At 31.1% G+C, this 12565-nt stretch overlaps 1 pseudogene; it reads right to left on the bottom strand.

Annotated features, from left to right (window-relative positions):
- Positions 1 to 981: 981 nt before the first annotated feature.
- On the bottom strand, positions 982 to 3537 carry LOC143606152 (NAC domain-containing protein 90 pseudogene; annotated as a pseudogene).
- Positions 3538 to 12565: the final 9028 nt, after the last annotated feature.

Genomic DNA, 12565 nt, shown 5'->3' with positions numbered 1-12565 from the left:
ATATATGTATAAATATACATATATATATATTGGGGCGGTAAGGACATTTAAACTTTAAACCATAGCAGGAAACTATGAAAAGAGGCTTCGATGTTCTGTTTCTTACGTGATGATGACGTGAATGGTGAAAAAGCCCCTCCAAAGAGAATTGTGTTAAGATGAGATTCAAATGGCTATGCCATAAGCAATGATTATATATAATTTTTATATGTAAGTTATGTATTATTATAATTGATTTAAGTACAAACGCTCTTAAATTGTATTGGTCCACAAAATAAATATATTATTTTTAATTATTTTATAATAAAAAAATGAAGATTGTGTATATAATATTATTCCATAGCTAAAATTATTCTTTTTTCTGTTTTTAATTATATGCCTCTTTAATATTATATCCCATAAACATTTATATACAACACACATTCTTGATACGAAAAGTCTGCATTCGTTGTTTACTAAAAAGACTTGGAATGCTAAGTGTTTTTAGTCACATGAAACTAAAGTACGGAACGGGTTGCGTATGAACTCCTCCTATCTTCTTCTTAAGTTTTCAATGTCATGGAAGAAGTCAACATGCCTTATGAGAGTCAGGAGACTATAAGTTGTAGAATACCATTTTAAAAAAAATAATTAAGTTTTAGAATACCATTTAAAAAAAAGGAAAGAAAACAATAACAATCAAACGACTCATGCCGAAGACTATAGGATATGGGGAAACACGTACTCAAGATTATAATAAAACAAAACACATACAACACAAGCTGAAATTGACCAAGTATTCTTCTATTTCAGCAACACGTACACTTCAAACTCTCACTTGTTCTAAGTCTCACGTTCACATCTCATAATTAAACTTGGTCAACTTGGACTGATTCTATACATATGACACCTTAACTTGGTCAACCGTGACTCATGAACAAACCGATTAATCCAACAAAATAAAGCATGCTTAATTAACCTCAGTCACTTAGAACCATTTATCTATAATATAGTCTTCCAAATCCCATAAAGTAGGTCATCACTTTCCGTCATAGGGTAAGAATAAATATCAACAGTTTGATTATCATTCGAGGAGTTATCATGACTAGTATCAGGTAAGCTCGTTAATATCGCCGGATGGCTAGGTCCAGTTGATGTGCTTGCATGATGCTCGTTATTTTGAAGGGGTTGAGAATCAGCTGGTGGCTGCTCGTTTATCATCAAACCTGAAGCCGGCCTTCTGTCAAATGACCTCAAACCGTTTGATTTCACGTAAATTCGGCACAAACTGAATTCTTTCATCAACTGCATTTTATTAGTTTGCATGTCATACAACAAAATTAAGTTAGAAGTTGCATGAATATTTAACTACATTTATGATAACTGCATAACATTAATGTAAGAAAATGGAATGAAATGAGATTACATTGGTATAAAATTTATTCTGATTACAAGAATCTGTGTAGGATATGAAATCAATTTTCGTTTATATTTTTCAATTGTAAACAATAATATAAGCTGTTTTTATTCGATATTTTTTATCTCTTTAAAATTCTTTTTGAGAGTATTTCATAATGTGGAATATAAACCTGATTAGGGTAGCTAGGTTAATCCGAACCGAAAATGAAGCTTCTCTAGACTAGCTTCATCATCCTTTGTACTTCAATATGTACAAACAATCTCGCAACCAACAGGTATATCTTGGTCGGTCAAGAAGATGCAACCGACATCATCCTTAACGGGTTAGACCAAGAATATCATAAGCCAACAATTTATGCATGATTCATGCTCGAGACACTCCCATCACCTTTAATGAGTTGCATGAGAAACTCATTAATTGCCAAGAGCTAGCTTACTTTAGCTCAAACCACCACAAACTATCCGGGAATTCATACTTCAACATGCATATGCTATTGTCACTCACCGCAGCCCAACAGCAAACCATGGACTCGATGCCAATACAAACGCGCCACTCAACACCACTTGAACCCTCTGACTTTCTTTTCGTCATCAAGGATCGAAATTCCAAACTCCGGTCTTCATGTCATTCGTCACTCTTCTCTTTGAAATAGACCAACACCAAGCATTGGCATCATATATTGGGTCATTCCAACAACAAAACCTTTGAATTTTTGTCTACTTGTATTCCATGCATTTCCCATTTGGATAAAAATTGTAACTCTTGTCAATAAACAAGAGCCATTCATTATCCTGTTATCAATCTACATTATCTTCTAATGCACCTCAGCACCTCTATAATTACGCTTTTCCAGTTCATTCTTTTGACGGATACAAATACTACATTATATTTGTAAACCATAATACAAAATGCATATGGCTATATCCGCTAATCAATAAATCTGAGTCTCTGTGTCACACACCCGACCATAATGGTTATGTCAAGCGTAGACCAAGTCATATTGTCAAAACCTGCCAAGCCCTTCCTACACATGCCAAAATGCCCCCACCTCACTTATCTCAAAAATTGATTACCACAACAACCCTCCAAAACACATCTCCATAATATTGTCTAGTTAACAAACAACCATACTTTGACAACCTACGAGGCTTCGTACGTGCTACCCTTGGCTACGTCCATAGACTCAAAATAAACTCCACACTCTAGATTGTAATTTCACATATAAAAGTGTACTAGTATTTGAACGGACAAACTTAGCCTAACACACATATATTAACATAACTAAACTAATTTAAATGAACCAACAAAAATGAACGAGCAAAATATGTATTATGGTTGTGCGTTTTAGCTAAATGAAAACTTTTCTTCGAATGAGTAATGGTTCAGTTAATATTCAGATTGTTACAGCCCTATCGTTATTAAAAACAACAATTGCATGTTTGTAAATTTTATGTTCTTTTTCTAATATTATTGATCGAGCATACAACTTGGTTTTTGTCTAATAATTTATAATGTCTATTAAAACTTCTAAATACATAACTTTATTTAAAAAGGTCTGAAGATACTGGTTTATTTTTAATATAATTCTGTTTCGGTCAAAATTTACATCAAAATATAAAAGAGGTCCCTTTAAAATATTAAAAATTATAAATGATTTGATAATAATTAAACTGTATGTTAAATTAAATCTGAAGAAGAAAAAATAAATAAAAATGTATTCTGTCTTCCAAAATAGAGGTCGTCTACTCGTACGTGGACTACTCAATTTGGATAACACAATTTTTAAATTAAATAAGAAACTAATTAACAAGAATGATAATATAATATACCGTTGGTTTTCTGTCATTTGAGGATTGATCTTGGAAAGCATTGTACTCATTCATCTTCCATTTGGTCTTTGTTCCGGTGGGAGCTCTACCATTGTAGGAAACCATGGTTCTCTTGATCCCGATGGCTCGGTTACTAGAAGAGTAAACAATGTTTGGCGAGCCTGCGGCTTTCCAGTAGCCAGAACTTGTGAGGCGAGATGGTCTTCCTCCTCGTGCTTCTTTTTCTTGTCTCGGAATGAAAAAGAACCACTGTTCAGGGTCTCCTCGACATCGCTCTCCCACGTATTCTGGTTCACAAACATAATACATGAGATGAAAATTGTGCATATATAGCAACACACAAGTATTTCTTTATTTTAGGGTTTATTTATAACTTGCCGTCGAACTGTTTATGAACATTTATGTGCACTAAACTTTTGGTTCGTTTACAAGCCTAACCGCCCTATCTCTTGAATATTCTGTTTAAATTGTAGGATGTTGTGCTTTTAAAAATCTTATATAAAAGTTACATGTTATCATATTCCTAGGTGTCGGGATTTAAAGCAAAATAATAATTCTTTTTATGAAATGCGTACACATTTTATAATCTACTTTAGGGCGAACCAACACGGGTAATCACTTTATGGCATGGACACCAACTTATAAACTTATAAGATTACACCATTGTAGCAAAGAGTTTTTTAATATATGAAAATGAATAAAAAGACGATGCTAAGTATTTTTACACGTTTTAAAAATTTTATGTGTTATCATATTCTCACGTATTAGATTTCTAAACGACAGAAAATATTTATCATTTACGTAAGAGTCCACTCTAGGACAAACCGACACCGGTAATGGCATTAACACCAACTTATAAAATGAATAAAAATACCGATACTAAAGATGTAAATGAAGTACTAACGTGGGAGGTCCAATGGATAGAAATCGTAAAACATTAAGCTCGGGTATGAGCGCCTCGATACTTTGTTGCAAACTGTAATTTGTGCCTGGTTCTAATTTGTGCTTTAAATAAAACGATATCAACTCTTCTTCTGTTGGGTAGAATCTAAACCCGGGCGTCACCATTTCTTCGGTGCGATCTAAATTGGTTGTACGTGTGATCTTTTGGTTTTCTTTTCAGAAGAAATGATCAATATATAATCGTTGTGGAATAGTGTATATATAGAGAAGCACAAGGTAGGTGTTTTGGCCGAGTGAAAGGAGAAAAAAACGTACACAAAATTTCCATGCATGTGGGGGGAAGAACATTCTTGTATCTAATTGACCTTTGACTTTTAAACTCAAAAGTCGTACCATTACATTAAGAATATATATATTATAAAAGTAAATTTTTTAAGTTAATTTCTTCTACATGTATTATAAGTAGAAAGTTCAAAAAAGTTTATGCTAAAACTATTTTTTTTGTGTGTGAAATCGAGGTTTATGTTACTTTTTCATATGTATAATAAAGAATATTCTCTTAAACATGTTCCTATATATATGGAAAAAATATTTTGAGAACTTCATAAGTTGGAAAAACTTTAAAAACTCAATAAGAATCACACATTTAATTAAATAAGTATAAAATATGTGGTTAAGATTATATTTAATTAAAAAATGAATTAAGAGAAAATAAAGATTTTTGATGATTACACAAATTTAAATGTTAGTTACACATGTGTAGAAATTCAATTCGTTGTGTTAAAAAATACTATAATTTTTTTACGTTACTTACACTTACATATTACACGTGTAAAAAAATAAAAAAAAATTGGTACGTTGAGTCATTTCGAGTTTTTAAAACTCAAAGTGGTTATCAAAATAAATCAATCATATATATATATATATATATATATATATATATATATATATATATATATATATATATATTACGTTTAACGCGAGCAGTGCGAGAAGACGTTTGAACAAATCAAAAAGTTTCTTTTTTAGTGTATTATTAATTAATCAGATGAGTATAATAGTAAAATTTTTAGGTTTTGTTTTTGGTAACTAATAAATGTTATAGGGAGTTTCAGATTGTAGTTTTCTTTATTTGTTTTTATTCTTTTGATTGTCAATTGTTCTTTATCAATAGTTCATTTCACAACGTTAAGGATTTTATCTTGACTTTACGCAAAATATTCGTTTATCGCAAATAAAAATAAGGTCCAAATACATCAAACATGAATATATTTATTACATAACTTAACATGATCATGTACATGTACATACAATCAACAAAGCCTAGGATACATAAATGAATACAAAACTACCTTATTCCTAGACATTAGCTACCTGATCCTCTAAAGATAATCATTTACTAAACTTTTATACAAAACTATATATTTATTTGCTACTAGGTTAGGTTGTGAAGTGCTTATATAAACTTAAGCTTACATAACTCATATACATGCATACACATATGTATATATCATAATAACATTAAAGTAATTGATTCTCGAATTACACAATTTCAATTATAAAAAATCATAATAACAAGTCATAAGATAACATGTTGTATTTATTGTTTACCTATGCATACACATACACACCACAAAGAATATGTTATATATGTTAATTCAGTGTATGATTATAATGCTCTCTACTATCCTACTCAATGTAAACTATTTATTTTGATACTACCTACACAATACATATATGAATCTACACACAACAAAATTTACGCACAAACAATTCGATATACCACATACACAGTAATATGAACCTAGACATGACGATGAAGTTTACATATACACGATTCGGAATATCACCTACATAGTACAAAATAACCCCCTTTTTTTACATGAAACTACATATAATAAATAACGGATCATGCTAATAACCTAAAATTATAAAATTTTATCATGCATATTCGTGATACCACCTACACAGTACATATATGAACTTACATAGTACAAAATAAAACTTACACAAGTTACATACTATAATGTAGGGTGTTCTTTTCAGTGTTGGCAACTTCAATGAGAAACTGCTGTAAAGCTTCACAATTCTTACACAATTTTTTTAAACAATTCCCAATATTTTAACTAACAAGTAATATAAAACCTAAAGAAACTTGAGTAGAATCACCCACACAATACACTATTATATAAACATTTAATCTGCCACACATACAAGTTTGAATTCAATAGGTAACTACACATTCACAAACCCACTACACAGACTTGTATGTTTCTAATTTCGATGTGTAGGTATATATGAACAAATCCATAAATTCACCGTAATTCTGCAAAATTGATACGTTTAATTAATGAATCCTAAAACCAAATAAACAGCTCACAATACCAATAATTCCAAAAAAAATATGATAATTTTATTTACACGATTTTAATGAAAGCAATAAAATGGGAATAATCATATATAACCCTACAAACATTGATTAGGCATAAAAATGAAACTGCATAATGCATTAATGGTTTGGCTTAATGAAGGATGCATCACAAAAGACATGCACCGTACCTTTTTTAATTAAAAAATATGTCATAAATATGTATTTTTAATTACAAATTTGTCATATCTTTTGTAGATTATTGATTAAACACAATCAATGGTTCAGATTCACTTCGTGCACTTCTCGTTATAAATCATTTATCGCTATAATATCACTTTTGTTTGGCAAGATAGTTTTACCTTTTCATTTTGAAATGGTGGTGTTGTTCATTGCAAAATCAAACCTAGGCTAGTGATTGTTTTGCTTTTGGCTTTGTATCTTAGATTTTTTTTCTCTTTTGATAGCCTTTTTTATACTTGTTAAGGATTCTCAAATTGTAATCAAGAACAAGAAAGAGTAGACACGATGATCAAGAAGCAAGAAAATAACTTAGAGACGAGATGAATATCTTGAAGCAATGAAGATCTTAATAGAATCTTTATGTTTTGTTTGCTTGTTGATTTCTAGCATAAGCGCAATACTTTAATCTGAATGTGATACATCCATGATTTAGAAAGCTTTCCTAGATGATTGAATACGGCATTGTTAAGTGTGTAACCCTATACATTAAACCAATCAAAACTACGTAATATTGATTAAAAAACTACTTAGTTTGGATTGAAAGGCTCTGTTATTTAATTAAATCCCTTCATTTTGTAAAACTCTCAATTCTGTAATCTTGAATGTGGAACATTTTTTTCTTCACTTTGAATTTACTCCATGTATAAAATCTACAAAAATTTTCTCGTTTTAAAACCATATAAGTCTAATTATGTCCCTCTCTAAAACCTTCGAGAATTAGACTTTTGGATGGAAATCACTACAAACGAACATTGTGATCAAATAGTTGACATTTTGTCACTTCTAAAGCTCAAAAAATTGTAGATTCAAATGGTTAATCCGTGAGCCACGACTATATATTGTTGGAAATCAGGCCACGGAAATCAAACACGAGAACAAATAGTTTGAAAAACTCATTCAACAATTTATTTTTTTATTATGATAAAACTGAAAACTTGACCCACAATATTACAATACCTTTTCAATTTATTTATAAGACACCAAACTTAAACATTTATGACTCAAGTACTTTCTGACTTATCCTAATAAAAAAGAGCATGATAACCTTAAACAACTAAACAAACTTAATTACTTACTCAGACTCAAACTCTAATACTTTAAAGGTTTATTCAAGATTAACCTTCATATAAAACATATAAAATTTTTAATCTATTTTATGTTAATCTATTCGATCAGGTGAATCAAGAAATCAAACACAATATTGCATAAACATTACTTTAAGGGGGTGTTTGGTACAAAGAAAAAAATGAGAAGAAATGGAAATAGGAAAGAAATGGAATTGGAAAGAAATGGAAATAGGTGGAGAATTGAAAATCATTTCCTTTGTTTGGTAGAATAGAGAAAAGAAGTGAAAATCATTCTCCTTCTCTCAACCTAACTCTTCCAGCTGCCCCCAACTCCACCTTCTCCTCTCTCTCTCCGGCGACCGTTCTTCCTCCTCTATCTTCTTCTAATCCACCACGGCCACCAACCACTAAAACCACAGCTGCCACCAACCACTCCGCCGCGATTTAGGGTTGCTAGTTGCGAATGGACGGACGCCGGTCGGAGTAGGACGCGACGGAGTAGGGTTCCGCCAGTCGGAGTAGGACACGAACGGATGTTTTTGCCTACATCATCGCCGGAGTTGCTAGTTGCAACGCGACGGAGTAGGGTTCCGCCGTGCCGGACATCATCGCCGGTCGGAGCAATGGAAATAATACCATACACACTTTTTGCCTACACCGAGAAGACAGATGAGTAGAGCAGAGAAGCGATGGTGGCTCACAGAGAATTCCATTTCTCTTCAAAATGGAGAGAATTGGATTTCTCAATTTTTTGCCTACACCCAATTCCCAGAGAAATCCAATTCTCCTCCCAATTCTCTACCTAATTCTCCCAAACAATGGAAATCCAATTCTCCACCTTCTTTTCTCTCTACCAAACACCCCCTAAAGGTTTATAGAAGATTTGTCCGTTTATATAATATCACTCCATAGCTAAAATTAGTCTTTTTTTTTTCGTTTTTAGTTATATTCCTTTCACAATATCCCATGAAAATTGTCATTATATGTAAGACACAGTCTTGACGGTACCCACGAAACTGTCTGCATTCGTTGTTTACTAAAAAGACTTGGAATAGTAAGTGTTTTTGGTCACATGAAAGTATGATATGGGCTACGTACGTGTGAACTCCTATCTATTTTCTCAACACGTTTTCAACGTCATGGAAGAAGTCAACATGACTTATACCATTTTAAATTAATGAATTTCTGCAATGAACTATTAGATGTGTCACTGTTTAGTGACCGAATCCGTGTCGACTCAATGTGGCAAAATGTTAACTCGGTTTTTACTAACGTTCGGGCTTTATTTTATTTTAGTTTCAGTACCGTAAGAAATTGCGTAGACTTACCGCATTTTGTTTTAACTTAAGTACCATAATGAGCGTAACAAACCAATCGAATGCGTATTTTTTTAGTTCTGACACCATAACAAAAGTGACGTAAACCAACCGAATTTGTGTAGACTCGCCCCTCAACACCCGGGAACGACAACGGTCGGATATTACCAACGCTCTAATTTTACCGACCAACGTCACCCCATGGGTCCACCTCATTTTTTATAATTTGTTTGTTTTAATTTTTGTTTTAGTTTCGGTACAATAACGCAGTAACCGGAATCAACCAAAATTCACGTCGACTTACCGCTTCAACGCTTGGGACTTGCAACGCTTCCACTTGTCCAGGTGCAACGTGCTGGGTAAATAAATATACTAAACAAAGTTAACAAAGTCTACTCTTATGACAACTCCTAGGGTGTTAAGACTGTTAGGTGTTGGAAATAGATGCCCTAGTGACGATATTTGACTAACGCTACTATTAAGATGGGATCCAAATGATTATACCATAAGCAATTATTATGTTTTATCATTTTTATATGTACTTTATGTTTTATTATAATTGATTACGACATCACGTACAAACGGGCATTATATTGTTCTAAAATAGTCTACATTCGTTGTTTACTCGAAAGACATGGAATGTAAAGTGTGTTTAGTCACATTATAGTACGGTACGGGCTACATGTGAACTCCTATCTTCTTCAACATGTTTTCAATATCATGGAAGGAAGAAGTCAATTAACATGACTTATGAGACCATCCCATTAATTTGTAATAAATACAAATTTGAAATTTGTTAGTAAATTTTACTATACCATATAAAAGATTAAAAAAAATCATTTACATATTTTTCTCCTTCTTAAGTTTCTTTATTATATATACTAGGTTATTAACCCGTGTACGACACGAGTGGAAATATTTAAATTTTTGAACAAATACATGTCATTTGAAAGGACAACATAAGTTGTTATTGTAGGTTATTTATATTTGGTGTTTACAAAGATATTAAAAACATGAAAATTAGAAATATTACACAGAAAACAAAAATAACACAACTGGATATGAAGACTATCGGCTAACTTGAATCGATATAAATGATCAGAAATTCATTTATGTAAAAATATCTAACCCACCAATATCTATACTATATATAAAGTATGAGTAAGGGACCTCTTAATTTTTAAGAGGTACCAAACTCATTGCTTTAGGTACAATCTTTTAATGTATAAGATTAAGATATTTTAAGGACAATTTTGTCTTTTAACATTTTTGTCTTTTATTAAAAGCAAAATTATGTTACGGTTTATTTTCAATTTATTCTAAAATAATTACAAGTGTGGTCCTTCAACTTTAATTACATTTTGTTAATTTATTTAATAGTTACATATATATCCCTTATTTTAAACAAACTACCTCGATGACGTTTAAGCGTTAATAACTTTTTCACTCCCTAATATTTTTTTAAAAACATTATACCATAAAAACGAGAATTTTATTCTCTTTAATTTGAGTATGGTATTGTTATACCTTTTTCATTTTAAAAACTTAACGTGTTATGTGATTACCATTAAAGACCGGCAAACGAATCGGGGGGTTCGATCTTTCGGGTTACGGGTCTAAAAGGTTAAGGTTGGAATGAGTCGATACGAAAATGTTAATTTGGTTTGGGTCGGGACAAGTTTGGGTTGAAAGGGGTCAAATCATAACGAATTTCGGTTAAAACATTGTCAAGAGGGACGGGTTGCGGGTCAAGACAAGTTCAATGTATCGTTACGCGCACACCAACACCTGACTGAGCGTGCACAGTTGTTGTGTGACGTGCTTACTAACATTGGTTAAGATTCTAATGCCGCAATACGAGTATACTATCGACGGTTTACGCACGTACTATTGTGAAGTCACGCACATACAGAGACAATAACACTGGTTACACATCCGATGTCATGTTTGCATGCATACCTCGCCGCATCGCGCGGGCACGCAACTAGTATTTCTATAATAGTAACCCATGTGTACATAGAAACAACCATATAAATATAGACAACCATAAAATTTCATAACTAACATATTAAACCAACACAAATATTTAACATAAGTTTGTAACCAAAATATTAAACATTTAGATTGTGTACATAAAAACTTAATACTTACACAAACTTACTATACACCTAAATTAAAAAAACAAACGAAGACATGAGCATGTTATCATCGTATTAGCCCACCATCAACTTCTTCGATGTTTAATATACACGGGTGGAAAAACATATCAACAAACCTAATAAATATACATAACATATTCAAGCAACACAAATATGATACACAAGTTTTTGACCAAAAAGTTAAACATTTAGATTGTCTAGATATTAAACGTTCAAAGTTAAAATAACTTAATGTACACCGAACCAAAAAAAAACATTCACAAAGACTAACCTTGTTCTTTCATATTAACCCACCATCAAGTTCTTCAACATTCTATCAAAAGAAACTAATTTTGCTTCACCACCTGAAAATAAAAATAAAAACAATAGCATCCTAATTAAATATACACATATATTTAAAATCATAACATATTTAATAATAGGATAATACATGTGTTACACACGGTGAAACATATTTAAAAATATAATATACACATAACATCATATAAATTTAATGAAATGGTTGTTTCTATAAATAAATAATAGTTTTACATGAATTATAAGACATCATAACTTATTTGAATCAAATACAAAGACTAAAAAATAGTTAACCATGCAAATGTTGCATTTATAAATAAGTGATAATATTACCCGGTCATACTGCAATATTAAATGGAAAATAGTTACCGGACGGCAAATAACTTCATCATTACCATAGAAAGCGAACGAATAGAAACAAAGATGTTTTGTGGTTACATTAGTTACTTGCTAATTTAAACCAAAAATAATAATAATAATTTGCAATGTGAATTCAAACATATATATTTAGAATATTTATAATTGGTTATTGGAAATATGCGGGTTTTATTTAAGGCATAAATCTTGAAATTTAGACATTATTTACATTTACACATAAATAAAATGTAAAGTTTGATGATATTGGAAACTATAAAATCATATATATGTATATGTTATAATTTTAAAGAAATGTAGATGTCAAATTAAAAAAAAGATCATTTTACATTAATTACAAGACGTAGCATTGTTATTTTAATTCAAATACAAAAACATACAAAGAGAATCATAGATAAATGAAAATTTAAAACATGTTTATAAATTATACCATTAGTACAAATAACACATGTTAATTAAAACATAATACTCTAATGAAATCAACATAAATATATTGTCTTATACTTATTTTGCATAACTAATTTGACAACAAATAAAAACTCTGTGTGTGTGTGTAATTAATGAGTATCATAGTTTTTTTTTATACCGAATTTTGTAATTTTCAATTTC

The sequence above is a fragment of the Bidens hawaiensis genome, unplaced genomic scaffold (assembly GCF_021521415.1).
Source record: "Bidens hawaiensis isolate Kalapana, Puna unplaced genomic scaffold, B.hawaiensis_p1.1 tig00073214_1, whole genome shotgun sequence".
NCBI lineage: Eukaryota > Viridiplantae > Streptophyta > Magnoliopsida > Asterales > Asteraceae > Bidens > Bidens hawaiensis.
Note: the sequence above shows the minus strand (reverse complement) of the source record. Positions and strands in the feature narration are given on the sequence as shown.